The following is a 13,456-nucleotide window of genomic DNA, read 5'->3' as shown; positions in this document are numbered from 1 at the left end:
ATTTTGTGAACCTGACAACTCAAGGTACATTGTCACATGTAGTGAAATCCAGTCTGGATCTGCTGACTTGCACACTTGTGAGAAATAAAAAATAACTATTGTTTTATGTCCCTGAATTTTTGACTGGTTTGTTCAGCAGCAATAGTTAGCTAATACATATCATGAAAGGGCAGCCACCTGAAAGGACTATTATTTTTCACTACTGTCTGCAACTTGCATCCCTGGAGATGCATGGCTTCTGTGCCTTCCAAGGTGATATTTTCTGCTTTTCTTTTGAGCCTGGGAACTATTCCATATTCTTCCAAAGAATCACCACTTTTTACATCAAATTAGCCAGTCAATTTCTGTTGCTTACGCCAAAGAATCCTAATTGTTACAAATTGGGAAGTAGTCATAATAAGGGGAAATTTTGAAGAGGGACATTTTCATAGAGGTAAATTGTCATCTATGCTTGGGTACTCCTTTGGGTTTCCACAAAACGAACTGAGTTGCATGTATAGCATTGGTTCTTATATGTCATTACACATTGCTTTAAAAATAATTGTAGGTTTGAAAGAACATCTAATTCTAGCTGTGAGTGTTTCAATACCTTTGTCTTTAGTCATTAACTGACCAGCCAGAAGAACAATAAATCAATTCCAGAGGAAGGGATAAAAGTGGTCAGTTGGTTCATTTATCTAACCTCAAATAATTAGCATTTATAACTTGTATTCAATTCAAAATGTTATCCCTAATGGTGCAAATTATTAAGTTTGTCTCATCAGTTATTGCTTATTTGAAGTTTGGGAAAGGTGCATGTATTACTGTGTGCATGGTGGTAAAGGGGTGTTAAAAACATAACACTATCAACTTCTCAATTTCTAACCTTCTTTGGTGTGGCTAGAGAAGCTTATTATTTTTTGCACATGTAACACACTGGAAACCTATAGTGTATCTATATAAGAATTGCGTTCAGAAATCTACAGGATGTTTTTTAAGCAGCACTTGGTTTTAATCGCATGATCCAAAAATTCAACAATAAGAATAAAAATATACAATATAACATATTAATAACATCTTGTGAAACATCAAACATCCATCTAGTCTGGCATTTTGCTTCTGAAAGTGCCAGTGAAGCATGTCGTGCTTCATGGTGTGGTAGGTTCCAGAATGGATGATAGGATTGGAAAATGTAGCACAGTTTGAGAGCCGGGATTTTGATCCTGCTATGACACTGGCTCATAAGGCAACCACATATTCTATGATATTTGCTTTTGAATTTTCCTCATGAAGTACACTGTATGTGCTTAACAAGTTTTGAACGAATAAACACACAAATTAATGACAAGTTATTTAAATCTCCCTGAGACTTAGTTTCCTCATCTGGTAATTGAAAGTAATGTGCAAAGTTGATAATAGTTAATATTACAGGACTGTTGTTAGGGACAAATAAAATAATTCATGTAAACTTGTTTTTTAAACTGTAAGGGACTCTATAAGTGTAGCTATCTATTATACAGCTAATAAAGCAGTGTTGGCTTAACTCTTCCTAAGATAACATGATAACACAGTTTGTGCATTTCTATGGCTAATGGCATTCTAGTTATATTTTTGCAGACACCATTATTGCCAGAAGGTGTAGGTAATTACTCTAATTCATAATTAATCATTAATATTGGCTTTAACAGAAAGTCACCCCAAAGATATGTATCCAGTTCTTATCTACTAATGGGCAGAGCTATGCTAATATGTTCAGCCCTTTAGTCAATGTCTAGACATTTTATACCTGTAATAAAAAGCGACACAAAGATGTGAAAGTGTACAATCATAAACAAAACAAAGTTTTAGAAGCTTAACTCTTGGGCTCCTAAGGAAAAGCTCTCAAAATCAAATGTTATCACTGTTACATAATTTGTAATGTAAGCCTCAGTAAAAGAGAGGTCTTCTTTTATTTGTTGTTCTTATAGACAACAGATGTTGCCAGGTGTTTTGTGTCTGTAATTTGAGTCTCTAAAGCCTTAACTCTGGCCAAATAAAACAACCAGCAATGATAGTTTCTTTTCCACTAGTATTAGTTCTCACTGCTACTAGAATCCATTTATAAAGCAAGAAACATTCAGCCGCAGAAGTAGGTATTTGAAAAGGAGCGCTCTACAGGAACATGATTCCTTTTAAACACAAATTTCATGGGTGAGTAGGGAAAATGTGGAAACTATAGCTTCTTTGAGTATCAGATGAATATTAAAGTAGAAGAAACTCATTACACATATCAGTTACTCTAATTTCTGTGTCAGGAGTGATTACAAATGCTGCACGTATGCTTGCATTAGAAGATGAACAAAGTAACTTAAGGAAAGGGGGATAATATGCTAACAATTTAGAGGAAAAGATAAAATGTATATATAAAACAAAGCCAAGTACCATATGAGTGGTAATGTGGTAAAGTCAGAGAAATAGGAGCAAGGAAGCTTGTGAAAATGACATATTGAAACAATGTTCAGTCAAGAAAAAGCCATCCTCCTGTAATCAGGCAGGAGCAATTCTTGAATTATACATGTAACTAAAAGTTAGAGCCTGAAGTCTCACTTAACATACTCCTCTGAGATGCGGCTGCCATCTTACTGTGTTGGCCAAAGGAATAAGCTGGATATGACCTCCTCTTTGGCCTTTGAACCCTAAATTATCACATTCTCAAGGGGCCGTATGAGTTGCTGTCACTGTCTCAGGTAGTCAGACTTAACACCAAAATAGTCCCTATGACACATCCAGACGGTAGCCAACATCACAAGGGAGTGTTAATTTGGGTCAGACTGCTCTAAATAACTCAAACACAGTAGCCGTTGTACAAAGAAATACCATGAGCTCACTTATACACCACCTAGTGGTGGATGTGTACCCAAGGTGATACATGTGTGGCATGGGTATCTACATCTGATTGAGGCTCCCAGTAGACCTAAATAGAAAGTACGTTACATTGGAATTTTTCTATATTTATTAAAAGTTCAGAATTACCCTGGAATCTAAGTGTGTGGGCTGGTTTTGAAAGGGGACAAAATATTCAGGCACCAGCATTTGCATTCATGACCAGTTAAGGGCATCCATTATTGCTGCTTCAGCAATATGTATACTCTGTGGGATGTCAAATGGCTGTTCTCGTGTACAGGTCATTGCCTTGCTAAATAAGAGCAAATGGAACTATCCTGATTCTGTTCACTGAGGCTGCAGTTACTCAACAAGTCAGCAGCTCCTCCAAAATTTCATATTCCCAGACCCTGATTCCAGCTGTTTGGATATTTATTTTTGCTAATCTGGGAAAACATCCAGACGCTGATTTAATCAGTCGATGGGAGGAATGAATCTGCTTTCTTCCCTTTACCTCACAAAAGAGTTTTATCATTTCTGGTACTTACAGAATAGTCTTTAGATACTGTCCAACCACAGCAGATGGTTTTGTTATCTGGCAGAAATGGGGGTATCGAGCAGAGGGAAGTTCAAAAATATCAGGCTACCTAGGGTGGGTAGCAAATAGCAACTGGGTGAATTCCAAGGGCTCAGAAATGGCACCCACAGACTCTAGCAGAGAAAAAAGAAGTGCATCTTTTCTCTCTTTGCACTCAAAACTCAGGTGGTATTCCTCGCATCTACTAAAGAACCCTCTGTATTCCATGAAAAGCCTGTAAAGATTTAGCCCTAAACCATGACATATCCTAAAAGCTACAAAATACATCATGTGCAGCCAATATATATATATTTTTTCTGTGTTCCATTAGTGTTCTTTAAAAAATGTGGGAAAAAAATTGCCTGTACCTTATGGATGAATTCTTTAGTCAATAAGACAATATTAGAGATAAGTCCATATATTAAAAGAGGACAGGGGGCACGTGGGTGGCTCAGTATTAAGTGTCTGACTTCAGCTCAGGTCATGATCTCACGGTTCATGGGTTACTGCCCCGTGTTGGTCTCTGTTCTGATAGCTCAGAGCCTGGAGTCTGCTTCAGATTCTGTGTCTCCCTGTCTCTCTGCCCCTCCCCTGCTCACATTCCATCTCATTCTCTCAAAATAAATAAGCATAAAAAGAAAGATCACAGGATTTTAATTTTTTTTTTTTAAGTAATCTCTATGCCCAATGTGGGGCTTGAACTCATGACCCTGAGATCAAGAGTTGCATGCTCTTACAACTGAGCCAGCCAGGTGCCCCAAAAGAGGAATTTTAAATGAGAGAGAAATAAACTATAAGTTAAAAGAACATAGAAGTATAAAGAGTTCAGAGACCAATCTTATGTCTATTATGTTTAGGAATAATACAAATTAACATTTATTGAGAGACTATAACACATAAAGACACTGTGCTAGGCATGATCAGAGGTGAGGAGAGGATAAAACAATGACAATTATGACCTAGATCAGCCAGTTTTTATTATTTCAACAAAAGTGCCAGTAAAAGGTTACTGAAAAAATAATAATACTTAACACTAACATTTTTAAATGGTTTACTGTTCATCTCATTTCTTCATTCCATTTTGAGAATTAGAAATGTGTAGAAATAAATATGGTGCTTGTAAGAAAGAATCCATTAAACTTAAAGATTCCATGCCCATATTACTAGCCTAAATTCTATTTTTTTTAGTTGCTTAAGGCATATAGTGTTCTTTGCATGTAGGGAAGGAGGTAGATTCTAATAGAAACCAACTAGGGTGAACTAAAGCATGCCTTGAATACAATGAAAATAATAAAAGTTGTTTCCTGCCACTGCTCAAGGGCCCAGAAGATAGAATATTTAGAGAAAGAATAGGATTGACAGGAGGTTTTCAGAATTTCTTTCTTTGAATTGCCCTTGTTCAAAGCTTACCATGAACAATTATGAACTGAATATGGAGTATTCACATTATTTCCTTCTAAACAAACAGAGTTACCATTGTGAATTAATTAATACATTCATGCCAATTATAATTTTTCAAAAATTATATATAATGGTAGGAAATACAGTAATTATCAAAAATGTTAAATATAACTAGGAGAAACAGAATACTTCCTGCCATTCTAAGTAGGCTTAAAAATTCCAGAGAGGTAAATAGGTATGCAGCATTTGGGGGAGGAAGGAAATACAAAGCCTGGAGTTGATGAATATGAGTTAGGTCTCCATTTTATCTTTCCTTGACCTCTGTTTGAGGGACAAAGGAACATTAAATAATTAAAAAAGACATAAGCAAGCAGAAAAGTGAAGAGAAATAATAAAAATAATAAAGATAATAATAATAATATGAAGTAGTATAACATTATACAATTTATGAAACTCTGATATATGTCTTGCCTTATTTGATCTACACCTATCCCAATGTGATGGCTTGGACAAGTTTTATTACTACCACCCCACCCACCCATATATTGGTTGAATAACTGAGACTCAGTAAGGTTCATTCTTTTGGCCAAGGTCACAAAGCTAGAAAGTACCAAGTTCATAACCAGTTCATCTGATCAAGAAGATCTAGGAAGATCTTGATATTTCAAGACTAGATTAAATACTGCTGAGATACGAGATGCTAGTATATTGATTGAATTAAACAGCTGCAAAGATGACCAGGGCACAACTACAGATAGGAAAGTCTGGATAGGTGGGTACTTGTGTTCAGTACAGTGATGGAAATGTCACTGATTATGTTGAGATCCCGGAAGTCTGGTTTACCAAAGTTTGTTGTCTCCCCATTACTCAGTTCAGTTTTTTAGCTCAATTATTACATGGTTAAAAATTTGGCTTTTTGGGGGTGCCTGGGTAGCTCAGTTGGTTTAGCGTCTGACTCTTGATTTCTGCTCAGGTCATGGTCCCAGGGTCGTGGGATTGAGCTCTGCTGGCCATGGAGCCTGCTTAAGATTTTCTTGCCCTCTCCCTCTGCCCCTCTTTCCCCTGCTTATTCTCTCTTTCTCTCTCTAAAACTAATAATTAATAATAATAATAATAATAATATTAAAGAATTTGGCTTTCTGGTTTTGAGGTATTTTTAAAAATAATGCATCTAAAGGATACAAAAATGCTGACTTGAAGGGGCACATGCACCCCAATGTTTATAGCAGTGCTATCAACAATAGCCAAATTACTCTGCTCCTCCCTGTTTGACAGACAGCCGTATCTTCTGGTGCGGTGCCAACCGCGACCTCAAGACATGGTGGTGAAGGCTTGAGTCAATGGATTTGGCTGTATTGGGAGCCTAGTCACCAAGACTGCTTTTAATTCTGGCAAAGTGGACATTGTTGCCATCAATGACCCCATCATTGATCTCAACTACATGGTTTCCATGTTCCAGTGTGATTTCACCCCCAGCAAATTCCATGGCACAATCAAGGCTGAGAACAGGAAACTTCTCATCAATGGAAAGCCCTTCACTATCTTCTAGGAGCGAGATCCTGCCAATATCAAATGGAGTGATGCTGGTGCTGAGCATGTTGTGGAGTCCACTGGGGTCATCACCACCATGGACAAGGCTGGGGCTCACTTGAAGGGTGCAGCCAAGAGGGTCATCATCTCTGCCCCTTCTGCTGATGCCCCCATGTTTCTAATGGGTGTGAACCAGGAGAAGTGTGACAGCTCCCTCAGGATTGTCAGCAATGCCTCCTGCACCAGCAACTGCCTGGCCCCTCTGGCCATGGTCATCCATGACAACTTTGGCATCGTGGAGGGATTCATGACCACAGTCCATGACATCATAACCACCCAGAAGACTGTGAATGGCACCTTTGGGAAGCTGTGGCATGAGGGCTGAGAGGCTGCCCAGAACATCATCCCTGTTTCTACTGGTGCTTCCAAGGCTGTGGGCAAGGTCATCCTTGTGCTGAATGGGAAGCTCATGGACATGGCCTTCTGTGTCCCCACCCCCAACATATCATGGATCATATCATGGATATGATAATATCATATCATATCATATCAGGTCATGGATCTGACCTGCTGCCTGGAGAAAGCTGCCAAATATGATGACATCAAGAAGGTAGTGAAGCAGGCATCATAGGGTCCCCTCAAGGGCATCTTGGGCTATGTGACACCCCCACTCTTCCACCTTCAACATGGGCTAGCATTGTTCTCAATGACCACTTCATCAAGCTCATTTCCTGGTATGACAATGAATTTGGCTACAGGAACCAGGTGGTGGACTTTATGGTCCACATGGCTTCCAAGGAGTAAGAGCCCCCTGGTCCACCAGCCCCAGCAAGAGCAAGAGGAAGAGAGAGGCCTTTATCTGCTGGGGACTCCTTGCCCCAACTCATTCCCCAATACACTATCCTGACCTCCAGTTTCCATCCCAGAGACCCTTGAACAAGGGAAGGGCCTTGAGGAGCCCTACCTTACCATGTGCCATCAATAAAGTATACTGTATCCAGCCAAAAAAAAAAAAATAGCCAAATTATGGAACGAGCCCAAATGTACATCGGCTGATGAGTGGACAAAGAAGATGTGGTATACATATGTGTGTGTATGTATGCATATATATATATGCATATATATATATGCATATATAATACACTAGAAAATATTATACTAAGTAAGTCAGTCAGATAAAGACAAATATATGATTACACTCATATGTGGAATTTAAGAAATAAAACAGATGAACATAGGGGAAGGGAAGGAAAAATAAGATAAAAAACAGAAGGAGGCAAACCGTAAGAGACCCTTAAATATAGAGAACAAATTCAGGGTTGTTGGAGGGGAGATGGGGGTGGGCTAAATGGGAGAGGGTCATTAGGAAGGGCACTTGTTGGGATTGAGGACTGGGTATTATAAGTAAATGTTGAATCACTGGGCTCTACTCCTGAAACCAATACTATACTGTATGTTAACTAACTTGAATTTAAATACATAATTAAAAAAAATAATGTTTATTTATTTTTGAGAGAGAGGGAGACACAGAGTGTGAGCAGGGGAAGAACAGAAAGACAGGGAGACACAGAATCTGAAGCAGGCTCCAGGCTCTGAGCTGTCAGCACAGAGTCTGATGCAGGGCTTGATCCCACGAACTGCTAGATCATGACCTGAGCCGAAGTCAGACACCCAACCGAACAAGCCACCCAGGCGCCCCATGTATATATTTGTTTTTAAAAAAGAGAGAAAAACAATATACATTTAAAAGCAAGTTGACTTTGTCACAACTAGCATAAGCTTCAAGCCAGTGAGTCCATTTTATTTTCTTGTTCATGGTAGCATATTTCAATGGATGTGGATAATATTCTACACAATTTCATTATATATAATATATATCCATTATATATATGTATATACACACATATATAATTATATACATGTGTATATATATAATTATATATATGTGTATATACATAATTATATATATGTGTATATACATATATATATTAATTATATATATATAATTATATATGTGTATATACACATATATATCCATCATATATATATGTATATATATATACATATATATATATATAATAGATATATTTGCCATTAATGCAGTTATGGGATATTTTGACCATGTTGACAATCCATTAAAAGTGCTATAAGGATATAATGAAAAAAATGCTGGTAATATTTATATCTGTAATTACAAAAGCATGAACACTTTTACAGTGGAAAGTAGAGACATCTTCACAGGCCTCATTCACCGCCTGTATTGCAGATAAATTTGACCAATCTCCCTCAATTTGGCCAATGCAAAATGGGGTCTCTCTTCACTCTCCCTTCTCTTAAAACTCAAGAGGGGGCAGGTGGTGGTGGTGAGAAGGAATGCTCTTTCCCTGCTTCCACAAATAAATCCCGAATGGGGTGAGTCTCATTAATCTTGAGCTAAATGTGAAGTTAGACATGGAGGCATCTCGGGTCCCCACTGTTTGTTCAGAGCCCTAGGCATGTTATGGAGAAAATGTCAAAGATTTCTTCTTTGGCTTCTGCACCCTGCCATGATGTTTTATTCAAACTTCCATGTCCTAGGGAAATAAACACTGGCTATCAAAATCCTCCACCTGACTTCCAGTCTCACACATAAACATGCACAACACCTCTGTTTAGGAGCACAGATCAATCCTCCCTCCCCAAGAGCAGTCTCCAGGGAACGTGCTGTGAGGCTAGAGCTCTCAGGCCAGGGATTTCTGAGGCAGCACGGCCATCTGTGACTCTGTTCGTCTCCCTCTCACAACGCGCATGCTTATACAACACAGTGTGTCTGCTGACCCTGTCTTCCAACAAGGGTGCTTTTAATCAGGAGTTAAACTCTGAGTTCTTACCAAGAAAAAATGCTGGGCAAAGAGGGCAAGGCTGGGAAGAAAAGACTATACACATCACTGACAATGGGTACAAATCAGCCACAGTCAGTGAGGGGGGCAGGAGGAATCTCTCCTATTTGGCTCTGCATCAGCTCTGAATTTCATATAGCCCGGGGAGCCAGCAGGGCTTACCCACAGAGCCTGGGTCAGACAACACTATGAAGTGGTCACGGTGGCCGTGCAGTTGGAGGCACACTGGCCTGGTCAGTCCTCTTGTCCACCACCGTTCAATTGTCTGGAGGCAGCTGACTTTATGGCTGTTTTGTTCTTAACAAACCATAGGCCACACGAGGCAGAGACTCGTGCTGCAGCAGTGAGTGGGATTCTTGGGTTTTTATCAGCTCCAAACAGCTCCAGATGGACTGAGAATCAGGCCTGTTGGCCATCAGAAGTATTCTTGATTCTCAGTCCACATGGCCCCCTTTTTATTCCACGGGGAAAGGGAAAGTGCACCCTCTGTTACTCTACCTGTCCTCCCTTTGGCTTCAGGCAAGTCACTTAACCTCATTTGGCAATGATTTGGGCCTAAGAGACTGTCCTTAAGGATCTCTGATTTCCACGAGTCAGACTCAATCACACCTGTCACACTGGCCTGAAAACACAGTGCCTAGCTTGATGTGGCTTCTCACTAACTGTATGCTAAGGGAGTGAATGCATAACTTAACTGAATCTTCAATATCATGTGTAAAATTACATGGAAACAATTAATACTCAGAGCCACTTGTGATTACTTTGCTCTCTTTGCCTTTTGCTAATGCTTTTTTCCATTAATTATACCTTTATCACATTTCTCTTGATGGTAAAATAGCCCAAGCAGCTGAAGCCAAAACTGCAAATTTTTAGCTTCCTTCCTCTAATGCTTAGAGGTTATATGAGAGAAGGTAATGTCAGCCTCTTTCCATGTCCTGTAAATTGAATGTATCCCCAGAGTAGCTGAGCTTCAAAATCTCCAATATATTTAACATATATATGTGTGCATACATACACATATAGTGTATATAGTATATATATATATATGTATAGTGTATATATATATATAGTATATAGTACATAACATGTGGATACACATATATGTGTTAGTAGAAATATAAAAGAGTATAAAGATTATAAAACATCTCCCTCTGTTAACTTTTCATGAAGTTCCAGAACATATCAGGCTTTCCCTTATGCTGGCCCCTCTGATAGTTTTGAGAGTCAGATCAGGTTTCAGCTATAAGCCAGCTGGTGCCGTTCATTTAAAGGAAAACAGCTATGTAAGTGAGCAAGATTCTAATCACTAAATCTAATTACAAAGTAGAGTAAATTATTACAAATGTTTCTGGAGTGTCTTAAAACACTGTAAAAAAGAAAAATTATCAGCCCAACAGAAATCTGCTATGCTGGTAGTTGATAGCATCGTTAGGGATTAGGACATTCATGTGTATAACTGTTACATACTCTGTTTCTGACACCTGAATCTAGTATTCACACATTAAAAACTTTATAACCTTCCTCTGTCATTTAATCAGATGCTAAACTGTTCGACTCAAAGTAAACCTTGGTTTATAGATCCTAATGAGAGTAATAGGAACATTTCACTTATACTAGAATGAAGGGAACTTCAAACTGCTTCATTAAAATGGTAGCAATTAGTCAAGGGAAGGAAAAAGCGGCAGGGAAATGAAGAGATACTTTACACGGATGTGTGTATTTCCCCGTGCAGATTGACCCTCTTCTATTTAACATCCTTTATTAAAATATTTGAAATGCCACACATTCTCTATATCACAATGTAAAACTAAAAGACAAACACATCAACATTTACTCCTTGGCTTCCAAACTAGCCGTCTGCTCAGACATGTCTTACGTCAGTTGTATTTGCATGTTGTCAGGGCATCATGGATCTCATCCTTTACTCCATCTGCTTCCTGGAGGCATGAATGTGTGTGCTCATAGCATTCAGAGCTCTTTAGAATGGGATTCCCTAATCATTGTCTAGTACGTCATTGGAGGTTGTGGAGGAGGCTATTAATGCTCAGCAAGTGTCTGTGTTTCTCCACATTTTCCAAGCTCCCGTGGTTAGTTTAGGACCATAAAACTAGGTTTGGGCCAATAAAATGTTGAGGAAAGTGAGGTAAGCCACATCTAGGCCTGGCTGTCAAGAAATGTTTGCATGTTGCTCCAGCTCTTTCCTGTTTTGTGATGGCAACTGTGGTGATATGTGTCCAGATGGCATAGCTGCTATGTAGCAGGGCCTATGAACTGGGCTTCATAAGGAAGAAATAAGCCACAAGAGTCCTCAATATCTAAGGCAGCTAGCATTGATTACTCTGATCAAAAGATCATTAAGAAGAGTAAACAATATGACCTTTATTTAGAAGTGTACTGTCCTAAAGTTGGAAAGGGGATGATGTTCTCTCGAGGTCTTTCACATTTTGTGAATTATGGCTATTGAATGAACATCCTCTCCTTTTCCATTAAGTGAAGACTTTGATTGTCAATGTCTAATGACTACACAATTAATCTTGCAGTCTACTCATCCATTTGTTTTTTTTAAATTTTCTGACCAGCTGTAGCCTTCCATGTCTGACACTGGCCCTCATCTATAAGACACATATAAGTCTCTCTTCTGCTCTGTGGTACTAAAGCCATACTGCAGGGTCAGAAATGGATGCTGGCCTAATTCTGTACCTTGTTTTTGTCTTTGCCACCTTTCAGAAAGTTTCCTACCTGCACACCTACTTCTGATTGTAAGCCTTTAGTGTTAAGAACCTGGAGGTACCTGCTTCCAGACCCCTGACCCATAAATCATATATCCTAGAAATGTGGCACTCTCAAGTTTGAATTTTATAATCTTATATATAGATTCACCGTGTGAAAAGCAAATGCTCTGTAAAATCTAAGCAAATACAGTGTAAGGAATATTATTTGAATTAGTAAAATGGCATTTCCCATCAAGAGAGTCACAACCTCTATTCACAACTATAGAGATAATGAAACAGTATAAGATATTTCTAGAAATTGCCTGAGGAGATATTGTACTAAAAATGCTTATTTTGTACTCCAGGTACTATAACCAAATTTCTCTCCATTTGCATATGCTTGCTAGTAAATAGCACAGCTGCCTGGAAACACATGAGTCTTAGGTTATATTTTTGGCTTTCCCTCTGTCTTGGTATCTTTTATACCTGCAGGGTTTTTTTTTTCTTTCCCCCTCCCCCCAGCTAGAGGAGGAGGACAATGCCTCAAGAATTATTTAAGGAAACTGTGTTACATAATCAATGCAAGGACTCAGAGCCCTCTGTTTTATTCCCTTACTTAAATACAAAATCATACTTTATCAGGACAAATAAGGTTTCTAACAAGGGTGGGGTCTGTCCCTAGCTTTCCCATAGTGAAAGGGTTCTATATTTAGCATTATGCAGGCCTCATTATTATACAATCATTCCTTCATAAGAAAAACATAAAGGAATTTCACTGAAAATATTTCCAGTACATGAGTTATTTTTAAGGCCAACCAGGGAGAATTTCAGGATAATAGTGAGGGGAACATACTGAAAATGTGTGACTCTGAATAGAGAATAAGATCTGACCCACATAAGTAAACAGAGTTATCTAAAAGCAGCCCATTCACTAAATATAAGGCTTCAAGGGGACCTAGATTTTGAGCTACCTACTTCCTCTCATTCCCAGTAGGGCTCCTTCAGGCCACAAAAATCTCTCTATACCTCGGTGTATTCATCTCTAAAAATAACAGATGCCAATTTTCTAGATTCCAGGATAAATGTAAGGATTAACTTAATCATTTAGGGTAAGTATATTGGGTATATATGCTTAGGATATTTTCTTTTAAGTAATTTTTTTCAGACAGCAAAAAAGGAAGATAAAATTGACTCAGGATTGTATGGTAACAGGACTGATTTTCATGTGAGGCTCTAGAAAATGTCCCATGATTTTGTAATTATATGTGGTCTAGCACATGTTGTAACACTAACTGGAGACTTAAGGATTAATCTTGTATATAGGTCAATAGTATCTTATATAAAAAGATTCTGCCCAACTTCCATGGTTTAAGCTTATTCTATGGGAGATACAGCTTTAGAAATCAATAAGGAGGGCTGCTCCTTGAGTTCAGTAACACAGCTCTATAGCTAATGCTTCTCAGTACCCATGAATATAAAGGTCAAGGGTGTAACGTCAAAGATGTCAGAGTGACAAA

The 13,456-nt window shown here is 38.5% G+C and overlaps 1 protein-coding gene and 1 pseudogene across 2 annotated transcripts in view; one reads left to right on the top strand and one right to left on the bottom strand.

The window, feature by feature from the left end:
- Positions 1-13,456, bottom strand: part of LSAMP (limbic system associated membrane protein) — a 665,273-nt gene that overhangs the window by 238,164 nt on the left and 413,653 nt on the right. The gene's annotated exons all lie outside the window — the stretch shown is intronic.
- LOC125175726 (glyceraldehyde-3-phosphate dehydrogenase-like) lies at positions 6,246-7,195 on the top strand (annotated as a pseudogene).

Source organism: Prionailurus viverrinus, chromosome C2 (genome assembly GCF_022837055.1).
Source record: "Prionailurus viverrinus isolate Anna chromosome C2, UM_Priviv_1.0, whole genome shotgun sequence".
NCBI classification, from domain to species: domain Eukaryota; kingdom Metazoa; phylum Chordata; class Mammalia; order Carnivora; family Felidae; genus Prionailurus; species Prionailurus viverrinus.
The sequence above is the reverse complement of the archived record's forward strand: the minus strand, read 5'-3'. Positions and strand labels throughout refer to the sequence as shown.